Source organism: Herpailurus yagouaroundi, unplaced genomic scaffold (genome assembly GCF_014898765.1).
Source record: "Herpailurus yagouaroundi ecotype Mexico unplaced genomic scaffold, PumYag 205, whole genome shotgun sequence".
NCBI classification, from domain to species: Eukaryota; Metazoa; Chordata; class Mammalia; order Carnivora; family Felidae; genus Herpailurus; species Herpailurus yagouaroundi.
In genome coordinates this window covers 13,301,764-13,315,913 of record NW_024412436.1, presented here as the reverse complement: position 1 = coordinate 13,315,913, position 14,150 = coordinate 13,301,764, and the positions used below count along the sequence as shown (strand labels likewise).

The window sequence follows — 14,150 nt, the reverse complement described above, 5'->3', positions numbered from 1 at the left end:
CGACTGAGCCACCCAGGCGCCCCAATGTGTATATTTAGAGCTACATCCATGATCCTGAGTTATGCTCTGACCACATTGTTCAGATTCGTAGGTGTATTCTACTTGGTTGTTGAAAGAAAGTTATTCTATTTCCATAAACATTGTAATTGCAAAATAAAATTGCTTGTAATTATGCAAGTAATACATGATTATCGTTTGGTTGTTAAAATAGAGACAGTTTGTGAGTTCGTGCCCCACCTTGGGCTCACTGCTGTCAGCCTGTCAGCCCAAAGCTTGCTTTGGATCCTCTGTCCCCCGCTCTCTGACTCTCCCCTGCTTGCGATCTTCCAAAAATATATAAACATCTATTTTAAAAACCCCCAAAAAACAAAAAAGAAGTGGGGCGCCTGAGTGGCTCAGTCAGATGTGTCCAACTCAGGTCATGATCTCATGATGGGCAAGTTCGAGCCCCACATCTGGCTCTGCACTGATGGCACAGAGCCTGCTTGGGATTCTCTCTCTCTGCCCCTTCCCCGTGCTATCTCTTTCTCTCTCTCTCTCTCTCTCTCTCTCTCTCTCTCTCTCTCTCTCAAAAAAAAAAAAAAAGGAAGCAAGCTGTAGACTGGGTGAGTGTATTTGCAACAGGTGCATCTGACAAAGAATTTGAACCGATAAAACCTTACAAAACCCCGCCACAAATCGATACCGAACAAACGAGCCACCCAATAAAAAGTGAGCGAAAGACTTGAACAGACAGCTCGGGCCGGTAAGCACATGGGAGGAGCTCAGCACCGGGAGTCAGCAGGAAACACGAATTAAACCCAGTAGCTGGGCTACTATTTCACCCCTGCTGGAGCGGTTACGCCGGAGAAGACCGTGAGGACGTGGAGTAAATCGAGCTTTCCACGCTGCCGGTGGGATCATGAAACGGAGCAACCCCTCCAGAGAAGCGTGTGGCGCTTGCCTACAAAGTCGTGTGCGTATCTGCGCCACGATCTAGGACTTCCGTTCCTAGGTGCCCCGGAATCAGGAAGACGTACTCCGTGAAAAGACTGTGAAGAATCACGGCGACTTTCTTCACGGCAGCCTGACACTGGACACAAGCCACCTACCCATCGGCAGGATAACTGAGAAACCGTACTGTGGTCTCACCACGGGCTCTGCGAGGCCATAAAAAGCAACGACCTACGGATACATGCAACACTGTGGGTAAATCTTCAGCCGTGTTGAGTAAAAGAAACCACATGCAAAACGTTCATACTGTACGATCCCCGATCCCCGTGGGAGAGGCTAGAATGAGGCAGGGAGACGAAGGATGGCTTGGGAGGGGCATGTCGGAACTTTCTCGGGCGACGGAAACGTTCTAGATCTTGTTTTGGGTTGCGGTAACTTGGATGTTTACCATTGCCAAAACCCACCAGACTGATGATCTCGCGGTTCGTGAGCTCAAGCCCCACATGGGGCTCTGAGCTGACCGTGCGGAGCCTGCTTGCGATTCTCTCCCTCTCTCTCTCTGCTCCTCCCCACCCCCAAACTAAATAAATAAACTTAAAAAAAGAATACGCGTATATGCTTTAAAATTTTTTTTTTAACGTTTATTATTTTTGGGACAGAGAGAGACAGAGCATGAACGGGGGAGGGGCAGAGAGAGAGGGAGACACAGAATCGGAAACAGGCTCCAGGCTCTGAGCCATCAGCCCAGAGCCCGACGCGGGGCTCGAACTCACGGACCGCGAGATCGTGAACTGGCTGAAGTCGGACGCTCAACCGACTGCGCCACCCAGGCGCCCCGCGTATATGCTTTAAAAAAAAAGACCGATATTCTGTTTTGTTTGTGTGTGTGTGTATATGTATATATATGTACATACATATATCACCTTTTCTTTGTTCATCCATCAATGGATTGTTTCCACCTTCCAGCTGTCGTGAATAATGGGCCTATGAGCATAGGTGTACAAATAGCCATTTGAGGACCTGTTTCCGATTCTTTTGAGTAAATACCCACAGGCGGATCATATGGTGATTCTGTTTTGAAATTTTTGATGATTCACCGCACCGTTTTCCGCAGGAGTGGCACCATTTTCACAACGCCCAAAGGTTCCATTATAGCCACATCTTTACCAACATTTGTTCTCCGTTTTTTTCTGATGGTTGTCCTCCTGATGGATGTGAGGTGGTATCCCATTGTGGTTTTGGTTTGCATTTCCCTAATGATGAGTGATGTTGAGGCTCTTTTCATGTGCTTTTGGGCCACCAGGATGTCTTTGGAGAAATGTCTAGTCAAGTCCTTTGCCCGTTTCATAGTTGGGTTATTTGGTTTCTTCCTTTGTGGTTGGGTTGTGGGAGTTTTGTATTTACCTTCTGGATATGAACTAAACCCATTATCAAATGTGTGAGTCGCACATATTTTCTCCCATTGCGTAGATTGCCAGCTCCGTGGATTGTGTCCTTTGACGCACAGAAGTTTTAACCTTTGATGTCGTCCAATTTATCTGTTTTTCCTTTCGTCCCCTGTGCTTTTGGGTCATATCCAAGAAATCAGTCGCCATCAAATCCCACGTCAGGAAGCTTTCCGCTGTGTTTTCTTCTACCGATAAGAACAAATACTACACTTGATCTTAGCCAAAAGGCCGAGAAGCGATTCCGCTATGTTTTCTTCTAAAAGTTTCATAGTCTTTGCTGTTACTCTTAGGTCTTTGATGTGTTTTGAGTTAATTTCTGTATACACAAAATACAAAGGTAATATACAGGTATAAGTAAGGTAAGAGTCCGGCTGCATTCTTTGGCATGTGAATGCCCAGTTTCCCCAGCACCATTTGTCGAAGAGACTGTCCTTTTCCCGTCGAATAGTCCTGGCGCCCTGGTTGATGAGCCGTTGGCCACCGGCTCAAGGGTTTGACTTCTGGGCTCTCTATTCTGTTCCATCGGCTGATATGTGTACCTTCCTGCCGGGACCACACTGTTTTGATTTTGTAGCTCTCTAATAAGTTTCGAGATCAGGCAGTGTAAGACCCATAACTTTATTCTTCTCTGCCCAAAGTTGTTGAAACAAAACTCAGACAACCTGGCAGGATTGGCCAAAAGATAAAAGAAGGTGCAAACAACGTCTTGACTGAAAAGGGGGTCCCCAGGGGTTTCCTGTCGAGCAGGTGAGCACAAGACACGTGACAGGTCAGGCGCGAGGCGGGTGGGGACACAGCCTGGCCCGTGGCTGGGAAGAAGTCCGGGACAGATGTCTCCGGACGCCTGCCGGTGTCTGCCGCGTTTCCATCTCGGGTCGTTGCTCTTCCTCAGCAGGAAGTGGCCTTTGCAGTAAAAATAACTGTGTCCTCACAAACCAAGAAACGGACTCTTAACTCTAGAGAGCACACTGACGGTGGTCGCCAGAGGGGAGGTGGTGGGGGATGGGTGGGCCAGTTGAGGGGGATTAAGGAGGCCACTTGCCGTGGTGAGCGCGGGGTGATGTAGGGAAGTGTTGAATCACTTTACCCGAAGCGAATAGAACGTGTCTGTTCCCTAACTGGAATTTCAATACAAACTTAAAGATAGGGTTTACACTATTTCCCACTTTATAATTATTCTTCATACAAGTTTCTAGATGAATATTGTATATTTCCATAAATTTTTTGTGTGTGTTTATTTTTGAGACAGAGAGCGAGCGACAGAGCGCAAGCAGGGGAGGGGCGGGGAGAGGGAGACACAGAATCCGAAGCAGGCTCCATCCACGCTCAGAGCTGTCAGCACAGAGCCCGACGCGGGGCTCGAACTCACGAACCGTGAGATCATGACCTGAGCTGAAGGTGGACGCTTAACCGACTGAGCCACGGTGCCCCATATCTTGGGTCGTTTTAAAAACCAAGGCGTGGAGGAGGAAGGAAGGGAGGCATCCCGATCACCTGAACACAGAACCCGAGCCCTCACTGGGTTTGACCATATGTGGCTCTCGCGGGGTGGGTGGTCTTCAAACGTAGTGGCTCTGGGTTGTCTACTCACGTGTGTCTTTGAGGTCGTATGTACTTGTCTTTGGTTTTGTCTTCCACAGCCCGTGGCCGGGGATTGTGCGTGGGGAAGCAAGGGTGGGCGTGCGCTCCCGTGATGGGGGTCCTGGTGGATTGTCTTCTGCCCGCGGGAGCCGCCGTCGCTCCCGGGCCCCCCACGCCGGATGTGCCCTCGTCACCTTGACTGTGGCCCGGGAGACACCCCCCGCCCCGTGGTGTCTGGGCGTGCAGCTCCCCTAACCCTCTCCCACCTCCGTGGTGAACTTCTTCCCAAGCGTTTCGTGGGACTTTGCACGCACAGCCCGCCCTGCCTGCTGTGTGCCCTTGGAGACTCTCTGGGGTATTGGTCCCCCGGGTATGATCCCAGGTGCTGTCTGGACATCTTGGGGCCTCACAGGGTCTAACTGTGAGTTCCCGGGACCGCCCCCGACCCAGCAGGAAAGGCCCCCCCCCTCCCCCGCCTGGCTCCCCCGCCAGCTGGCCCCGCTGCACCCCAGCCCCCTGGACCTCAGTCTCGGTGTCACCTTCCTGCCAGCCTGAAAAATCACTCAACAAACCCATCGTCACCCTACCTTCTCACTACGGAACCTGCCCCCCCCCCCCCCCCCCGGCTCCTGCTTGTCTACCCTGCCCCCTGGTGCAGCCAGGGCGGCCCCTCAGGGTGGGCGGTGTGCCCTCCCCAGCGGTGAGTGTGGGTTGCCAACCTCAGCTGCCCTGTGTTCCGTTTGGCCCTGTCCTGCTTTTAGGGCAGGGATCCCTCCTTCGCCCGCGGGTGACTAGGAGGTGATCGGAGCACAGTGATGGCAGGTACTCTTTCTCCTTTTCCCGCGTCGTATGGGTCTATCCGTGTACCTTAATCATGTCTTCTCTGGGGAGCCTGGGGGGCTCAGTCAGATGAGCGTCCGGCTCTTGATTTCGGCTCAGGTCGTGATCTCACGGTTCATGGGATCGAGGCCCATGTCAGTCTCTGTGCTGACAGCTCAGAGCCTGCTTGGGATTTCTTCTCTCTCCCTCTCTCTCTCTCTCTCTCAAAATAAATAAACTTAAAAAACTGCATTTCTTCTCTGACTTCGCAGGGACTTGGTATTTTAAATGACATGAGTATTTTATGGGGCGCCTGGGTGGCGCAGTCGGTTAAGCGTCCGACTTCAGCCAGGTCACGATCTCGCGGTCCGGGAGTTCGAGCCCCGCGTCAGGCTCTGGGCTGATGGCTCAGAGCCTGGAGCCTGTTTCCGATTCTGTGTCTTCCTCTCTCTCTGCCCCTCCCCCGTTCATGCTCTGTCTCTCTCTGTCCCAAAAATAAATAAACGTTAAATGACATGAGTATTTTAAATGACATGAGGTATTTTAAACGACACGTACTCAGTCTATCTCCCAGTAATTTCCTTGGTTTTTATTTACTATTATCATCATCATTATTATGGGGGGGAGGGGCAGAGAGAGAGGGAGAGAGAGAATCTCAAGCGGGCTCCAAGCTCGGCTCAGAGCCCGAGGTGGGGCTCGATCCCACGACCCTAGTACTGTCCGTTTGTAATGTTATTTTTATTTATGTAGTGTCTGATTGCCGAGGAGACCAAGTATCTTTTGGTATGGCACGAGCTATGTCAATTTCTTCCTCTGTGAATTTCCCCTACTATCATTAAAAAAATCCCCCCATGTTGTACTTTATATTAGGCTTCCTGCTTTTTTTTTTTTTAATGACATACACACGTTTGACTTTATTTCCCTGTTTGCTCCCAAGTCCCAAGTGCTCCTTCCCACACGCTCCGTTCATTAACACGGCGGCCCGAGGAGAAAGCTGTGGCCTGAGGGAGGCGCTGGGAGAGGCCGGCGGGGTGGGGGGGGGCGTCTTCGCTAGGGAGAGGCCCCTTTCCTAAAAACCCACAACATCCACGGTCCTGTTGTTTTCCCTCCTGATCTGTAATTCTTGTGCGCAGCCCATAAAAACAACACCCAGCCTCATTCCTCCGGGGATGGGGAGGGAGGTCGGGGGCCACCCCAGCAGGCGGGCACCCCCGGCCGGGGCTCCGAGGCCTGGCTCTTGTTTGCCGGATGGCCCTAATGCCGGAGCAGTGCCCGGGCGCAAGTGTGGGCACACACGCGACCACGGGTCCCCCTCCCTGGGCGGACCGCCCCCTCGGCCTCATGCGAGACAAAGACGTGTGGTTTGAGCTGTAGGGGCGCCCTGGGCACCGGGCCTTGCGGGCTCAGGGCAGGGGGACAGGAGCGGCCAGGAAAGCCTGGTGCTTTGGTCGGAAACGCAGGCCACAAGCGGTGTCGGAAGGGAGCCCCTCTCCAGTGGCCTGGGCGCTGGTGTCCTGGGGGCCTTGTCACCTCCTATGGAACCAGTGCAGTCAGAGAAGGCGGAGGGGGTGGGAGGGCGGGGGGTTGGGGTCTTGCCTCATTTCTCCCGGTCTCCCCCCTCCGCCATCCCCCTGCCCAGTATGGGGTCTTCATGTCAAGGAGAACTGGGCAGGGCGCCTGTGTAGGCCACACCTCACAAAGAGGGTGCTCGGAACTTTTTGAGTCATGGGCAACACCTGAACAGACCCCTCCCAGAGGACACCTGCAGCAGGGGATTAGAAAAGACAGCTTCTCAGGGCGCCCGGGGGGCTCAGTCGGTGGAGCGCCCGACTTCGGCTCAGGTCATGATCTCACGATTCGTGAGTTCGAGCCCCGCGCGGGGCTCTGTGCTGACTGTACGGAGCCTGGAGGCTGCTTCGGGTTCTGCCCCTCCTTCTCTCTCTGCCCCTCCCCTGCTCCCACGCTGTCTCTCTCTCTCTCAAAAATAAACAAACGTTAAAACTTTAAAAAAATATATTAAAAAATAAAAGAAAGAAAATTGCATCAAAATCCGGTGGTTCTCCTTCCTCTGCGATGTCAGAGGGCAGGAAATTTAGTTAGAACGAAATACGCGCACATGATCTGATGTTCTAAGATTGGAGGTTTTGAATTACGGCGGAACCCCACCGTGACGTGATTTAGTTGAATTACTGAGAAATAATGGAGTCAAATTTAATTCCCCGCATAGGACAACAAGGGGCAAAACCCGGGACTCTTCAAACAGGGAGGCATCTCTGAGCTGTGTCTGGTCTCCTAGATTCACAGCGGGGCAGAGGTGATTCCGCGAAGGGCAGCCGGCTGGGGCGGCAGAGTGGGAGGGCTGAGCTGTTCTGGCCATTGCTCCCTCGTGCTGCCCGGACAGGAACACGGTGAACTTAGACCAGTTGAGGACTCCTGTTCTGGAAAGAGGCAGTCTCCAACTGAGAGACTGGGCAGTGGTGTAAGGACGCATCGGTGAGTGAGCCTGGGATGATTCAGGCTCAGGAAGCAGGTCGACCTGAGACGGGCTTGGTCTACCGGGATTGTGGACAGCTTGTCCCCCTCCAGAGCCAGGGACTGTGTCGTGGGGACACAACCAAAGCATCCTTCTCTCCAAGCTGATCAGAACCTAGTATAAACCCATGCACTCTCCCATCTAACCTGTGAACTCTCGAGGACAGAGCCATTATCTGGCTCATTTTTTTTTTTTTAAGTTTATTTATTTATTTTGAGAGAGACAGAAATAGCACAAGCAGGGGAAGGGCAGAGAGAGAGAGAGAGAGAGAGAGAGAGAGAGAGAATCGCAAGCAGGCTCCACGTTATTAGCACAGAGCCCGACGTGGGGCTTGAACCCACGAACTGCGAGATCATGACCTGAGCTGAATCCAAGAGTCGGACGTTTAACTGACTGAGCCCCCCAGGCGCCCTGAGTGTCTGGCTCATCTTGGAAGCTCTGTACCTGGGACAGCGACTGGCACGAAAATAACTCCATAGATGTTTGCAAAATAAATGACAACCGCCATATTTGGAGCCGACCCCGGAGCAGACTAAAATCACGGCCGGCCCATTGCCTGATAGAGTTGAACTTGCTCGTCTCCTCCGACCTACTAAGGACACACCTGCCCATTGGCGTCAGAAGACCAGACATTAAAAAAAAAAAAAAAAAAAAAATGCTTGTAACAGGATCGTTCACAACAGCCCCAAATGGAAACAACCCAAATCCCCACAAATGGTAGGATAAACGTGTTGTGGTATATCCATTCAGTGGAATACTATACAACAATGTCAATGAGTGAACTACAGCCCGTGCATTAACGTATATGAATCTCAAAGACAGTACTCAGTGAAAAAATTAAGTCAGAGAAAAATTAATTGAGCCTAGATCCATTTATATAAAATTCAAAGTGAGGAAAAACTAAACAACGTGTTGCTTAAAGTTCCTCACGTATGTCGTAATACATTAAAGAAAAGCAAGGAAATGATTAACGCACGTTTTCGATAGTAGTTATTTCAGGCGGAATGGAAGGGAATACATCTCAGGGAGATTCGAAGTCATCGGTGTTATTCTGTTTCAGTCAGATAACGAGCACACGACCATTATTATTCTTTAAAAAGGTTATACGTGAGGGGCGCCTGGGCGGCTCGGTCGGTTAAGCACCTGACTCGGTTTCGGCTCAGGCCGTGATCTCACAGTTCGTGGGCTCGAGCCCCGAGTCGGGCTTCCGCGATGACAGTGTGGAGCCTGCTCGGGATTCTCTCTCTCCCTCTCTCTCTCCCTGCCCCTCCCGACTTGCGTGCTCTCTCAAAATGAATGAACTTAACAACAACAAGAACATCTGGATGGCAATTTATTAATTTACCATGGGAAACTGGTATGCAGTAGACCTGAACTTGGAATTGACTGGTCAAGGTTGTTATCCTTTTAGGAAAGAAGGTAGGGTGCCCTTTGGGAATCCGAAGGGAGAGCAGGACCCTGTGTCTGTGGCTCGGACAGAGGGTCTGCAGGGCCGAAGTCCGCAGGCTGTGGGGCCACAGACTGCCCTGCGCTCCGGGGTCACCGGGGCACTGCACCGTCCCTGTGCGCTGGCTGCGTTTGGAGCCTCGGCAGCTCACCTGCAAAGGGTGGGCAGGGATCCTGCGTTCGCCGCTGACTCCCCCTGGACAGAGGGCAGGGGTGGAGCAGAGGTGGGGGGGGGTCCTGAGAGGGACGGGGGGGGCCCTGGGAGGGGTGGGGGCCACAGCCAGCTCCGGGAACACCGCAGCAGGGCCCAGACCTGTGATCAGAGACCCAGGGCGGCCGGGCCGGCGCGTTCCCCGTGGCCAGGACTGTCCTAGCCGGCACCTCCAAATCCTCGGCCTGCCGACCTTTTCCCGTCAGTTCCCAGCGTGGAGGATGGCGCTTTGGGTCAGCGGCGAACACCCGACCGCAGGAGAAAGCCCACTCTGGGGGTGCGTCTGGGCCCACCCCGGGGGCGATGGGGACAGAGGGACGACTGGGAACCTCCATCTCCTGGGGACAGGTGAGTCAGGGAGGGGAGGAAGGCCGGGCCTGGGATTAGAAATCTCTCCCGTGGGCGGTGGGGAAGAACTCGCCCCCGTCACATGACCGGTGGTGCGCTTGGGGGCACCAGGGGGGGTGCCCTCCTGGGTTCGTCTTATGCTTACAACCCTCGATCTTTCGTTGTGCGTCAGGCCAGGCCATCTCTCATTCTCTTCTTCTTTTCCCTGGAAACATTGCCCACGGGGCCCAATGACACCTTCCCCGAGGCCCAGCGCCGCAGACTCTGGGGGCGGCCCCCCTCCTGTGTCCTCCTCTCAGCGCACGTCCTGCCCCCCCCCATCCCAGCAGCCGGACCTGCTCCCTGCCGGAGGGCCCCCCACTCTGCTCCTCTCTCAAAGCTTCAGCACTGCCTCGCACCCACCTGAGCGGGAGCCTCTGCCCTCCGAGCCCCCAGCAGTCGAAACCGATGCCGGCCGAGGATGTGTAAACCCCCGGGCCCCCTGACCCCCGGGGTGGGATTGTTCTGGAATCTCCAGGGTCTCCCATCAGGATTAAGCTTCAGCTGCCCTCGGAGGCGACTGGCCTGAGGAAGTGGCCCGTGTGGTGACTGTCCCCCCCTCCCCCTCCTGTCCACAGTAGACATCAGGAGCATCCTTCCGTCAGGTCTGCTTCTGGAGAAAACTGTAAGGTGCTCTGGACAAGGGACTGTCGCCCTTCCTACGCTTGGGACAAGCGTGGGGCGCGTGTGGCTGTCACTGACGGTTCCAAAGCTGTCTCTTTACAGGTGGGCGGCCATTCATCCTGACTTGCCCGGACCTGCGCTCCTGGTGTCCGTCTGGCTTAGCGTTTCCCTTGGAGGGAAGTGGCCCGGCTTGGGGGACCAGGTGCGCCATTCCTAGGACAGTTGTGGTTGGGCAGGGGAGCGGGGTTTAACAGGGCCCCGGAGGTTAGAGCCGGTGGTGACGGATGAGAAGCTGAGGCCCAGGGCACACGAGGGGGACTGCTCCTGGCCAGGCCCCAGAAGCCAGGTGACGCTGGGCAGGGCGTCCCCCTCGTCCCCCTTCCCCTGGCCCACCACTTTGCAGCAGGCCATCACTCAGCGGTGCCCCGTTGACCTTACCGTGGAGTCACAGCATCCTTGCTTCGAAAATCTGGCTTTGTTCTACGGGCGCCCGGGGGGCTCAGTCACTTAAGCCTCTGACTTCGGCTCCGGTCGTGATCTTACGGTTTGTGAGTTCGAGTCCGGTGTCGGGCCCTGTGCTGACAGCTCGGAGCCTGGAGCCTGCTTGGGATTCTGTGTCTCCCTCTCTCTCTCTGCCCTTCCCCTGCCCTCCCCCTCTCAAAATAAATAAAGTTTATAAACAAATAAAACAAAATCTGGCCATGTTCCGAAGGAAGCCTCGCTACACCTTGGCGAGTTGGTGCCTTGGCCTGAAAAGAAGTTGGACCCACTGACCACTAGGTGGCGTCCAACACACGCGCGCTCGTCCCCGGCACGCGCGTCCCGGGGGCGCGCCTATAGACGAGCTGACGTCACGCACACACGTCCCCTGCAGGCACACATCTCCAGCACGCGCGTCCCAGGCTGCGCAGACCGCTTGACGTCACACACACACACACAGACACGCACACCCTGCACGCACATCCCGGGGCCGCACAGACGGCCTGAGGTCACTCATATATACACACATACACACACACACACACACACACACACACACACACACACCCCCTGCACGCGCGTCCTGGGCCGCACAGACGGCCTGACGTCGGTGTAAGGACCCGCGAGGTCCGAGTCCCGGCACCCGAGGCCTCACCTCGGCTCGCAGATGCACACCCACATCCGTTGGGCACACTTGGGGTGGAAAAGGTGAGGTGCGCCGTGCTCACGGGGAAGGGAGGTGAGCCTCCGAGAAAACATTCAGGGAACCTGTTGCCCCTTACAACTCGGCTCAGTGTCCCGGGAAACCTCCAGCCCCCTTGGGCAGAGCCTGGGTGACTTAAGAGCCCGGCTGGCACAGAGAGCCCTGGTTCCCGGCGTCCCTCTGCCCCTGCCCGCGGGTACCTTTGGGCAAAAACCCTGTCTCCACTTCTGGCTCTAGAAACCAGGGCCCCTCGCACAGCAGTGCTTGTATTTGCTTGTTGAAGGAACGGCAGGTGCCGTCCGAGCTGGGCCTTTGTGAACAGGGAGGAATGAAGGGTGGGGGTGGCCGGGTGCGGGGAGGGGGAGACTCATTAGGAAGACAGGAAGCAGAGGCAAGAGGCTGCTTCCCACCCCCTCCCCCATCACTCTCTGGAGCATCTGAGCCACAGGGACCCCTTCTGGCTCCGGAAACCAAGAGCTTTGCAAGGCCGTCTCCTCCTAGGCCGGCCTCTGCCACCCCGTCTCCTGGTTCTCTGGACATTTGCACGGCCTTGCAGGGGAGGCGTGTGGCCAGGGCCGCCACGATGCTCCCGCCCCCTGGTGGCAGCCCTCGCTGAGCCCATGGCTCTCTTCTCCGAGTGAACTTCAGGATCACCAGGGAAGCTTTTCAAAAAATACGGAGGCTTTATTTAATTGGCCTGGGGTGGGGCTGGGGGGCATCGTGTGATCCTGGCGATTGGCGACACTGAGAAGCCCTGAGCTGCTTCCCCCAGCCTCCTTCCCCGCAGGACGTCCCAGAGCCCTCTGGGGGCTGCGTTACATGTCCCTGCGGGCCAGCCTGCGGCTCCGTGGGTCCCGGAGACCTCTCCTGGGCAGATAAATGGAAGCGTTCAATCGTTCGGCCAAGAGCCACACGGAGAAAATCTTGGCCCCTGGAGAGAAGGACTGGGGGTTTGCGGGAAGCACAGAGAGACAAGGGACAGTGAGGGGGGCGCCGAGAGGCAGAGGGAGAGAGCATGTGCGGGGGCTGGGCCGCAGCGAGAGAAGAGTCCCCTCTCTGGAACAGAAGACCCGCAGGGGGCCGTGGGGGCCACAGGCAGGTGGGTGGGCAGCCCAGAGGTTGGGCCGACTGGGTGGCGAGGCCTCTCAGGGTGGGAAGGGAGCTTTTAGCCCCCACAAGTGGGACAAAAGAACACCTCTGTCCGTAGCAGCCCTTCAGGGCCCCAGCCAGAAATTTCCTCCCTGAGGACCCCGAGGCCCCGGCCTGCCAGCCCTGAGGACACAGACCACTGGGACTTCTGCGGGCAGGGCTCCTGGGAGCTCCTATCAGGCTTTTATTCACGCGCTGCTGAACGATGATTCCCCGATAGTGGCCCTGGCTTTGGGCAGAGGACGGGTCGCGCTGGGGAGGGCTTGGCTTCTCAGCGGGGGGCCCAAGCCATGGCCGTGGCCGGGCTGGGGCTCCGTGCTGCCGGATGGAGCCTTGTGGAGCCTGAGGCTCGTGGTGTGGGCGTCCCTGTGGGGCAAAGGGACAGCAGATGGGTGGCGGTGGTGCGTGTCCCTTACTGGGACAAGTCTCTAGAGACAGCTCTCGCGGGGCGCCTGGGTGGCTCAGTCGGTTGAGCATCCGACTTCGACTCAGATCACGATCTCGCAGTTCGTGAGTTCGAGCCCCGCATCCGGTTCTGTGCGGACAGCTCGGAGCCTGGAGCCTGCTTCGGATTCTGTGTCTCCCTCTCTCTCTGCCCTTCCCCCTTACGCTCTGTCTCTCTCTCTCCTTCAAAAATAAATAAACATTAAAATAAGTAAAAAAATAAAAAAGAATCTAATACTCCTGTGTCCACGGAATGGACTAGCACGGCTGGGAAGGACACACACGGTGTCCGTCACGGGAGGCGCGTCGGGCTGTGGGAACACAGCTTGGGGTGAGGCCCCGAGGCCCCAGGCCTGCAGCAGGACCTGCCTGTCCCTCACCCGGAGGCTGTCATCAATTTTCAATTAGCCGGCGGCTGCGGGCTCCAGACTCCCGCGCACTAATGAAGGCACTGGAGACAGCGCTGGACCAGGACGGGCCTCAAATTAGGTTACCCTGTAGAGGGACATCCAGGCTTCGCTTTGGAGCTGTTGGCTTACCTCCGGCAGGGCGGGGCATCTCCCTGGGCTTGGGGGTGGGGGGTGAGCTCTACCCCCCCCCCCCCCCCGCTTCCCCCGGGGCCCGGGTGGGGGGGGGGGGGGGGGGGAGTGATGCTGGTGGTCAGAGACTTTTGTACCCCAGGGGCGGAGTCTCACGCCTCCGGAAGTCTTCCTTCTGGAAGGGCAAGCAGGAGCTGAAGACAGGGCCGGGGGTGGGGGGCTGTGTCCGCTGCCCACATGTAGACGAGGCCGAGGGGCGCGAGGAGGCCCAGGCTCCACGACGGGAAGCCCGTCCGCGGGCAGAAGCGAGGCTGTTGCCGGAACGGGGATGGGGGACAGGGCAGAGGGCCGGTCAGAGCATCGAAAGCTGGCCATACAACCCGGAACGGTCGCTGGGGAGCCCGGGCGGAGCCGTCCATGCTCCCGTCTTCCCGGCAAAGCGCCTGGGGAGTGCCCGCTGCCCAGACCCGCTTGCCCTAGTCTGTCTAGTCTACCGTCCAGGCCAGCCACAGGCGGCCCGCGGTCGGGGCCAGCCCTCTGCCTTTCCGCCCTGATCCTCGGGAAGCTGGAAATGGGGCACGGTCCTGACAGGCTGGGGACCTGGCGGAAGGGGCGGGCGGGGGCTCGTCGTGACCCTCGGCACCCAGGTTGCCGCCTCAGGGCTTGCTGGGTGTGTCCCGCCCTGGACTGGGGGGGGCCCGGGAAGGAGGCAGAGGGTCTGGCGGTGGGCGGGGGCTCCCCGACCTCCAGGAAGTTGAACCGACATCTGTGAAATGCCTTTCCCAGAAAGTGTCATCGTCTTTTCAGGGTGTGTCCTGGCGGCTTGGACACGGGCGTGTGGGGGGGGGGGCGC

General features: G+C 56.5%; 1 long non-coding RNA gene and 1 pseudogene across 1 annotated transcript in view; one reads left to right on the top strand and one right to left on the bottom strand.

The window, feature by feature from the left end:
- Nucleotides 1-2,497: 2,497 nt before the first annotated feature.
- Nucleotides 2,498-2,621, bottom strand: LOC121015214 (uncharacterized; annotated as a pseudogene).
- Nucleotides 2,622-3,020: 399 nt separating this feature from the next.
- The window catches only part of LOC121015147 (uncharacterized), an 18,211-nt gene continuing 7,081 nt past the window's right edge, over nucleotides 3,021-14,150 (top strand). Inside the window, exons 1-2 of the long non-coding RNA XR_005783660.1 lie at nucleotides 3,021-3,150; nucleotides 9,185-9,319. This is a non-coding gene — a long non-coding RNA (uncharacterized LOC121015147). The remainder of the gene's footprint in view (nucleotides 3,151-9,184; nucleotides 9,320-14,150) is intronic.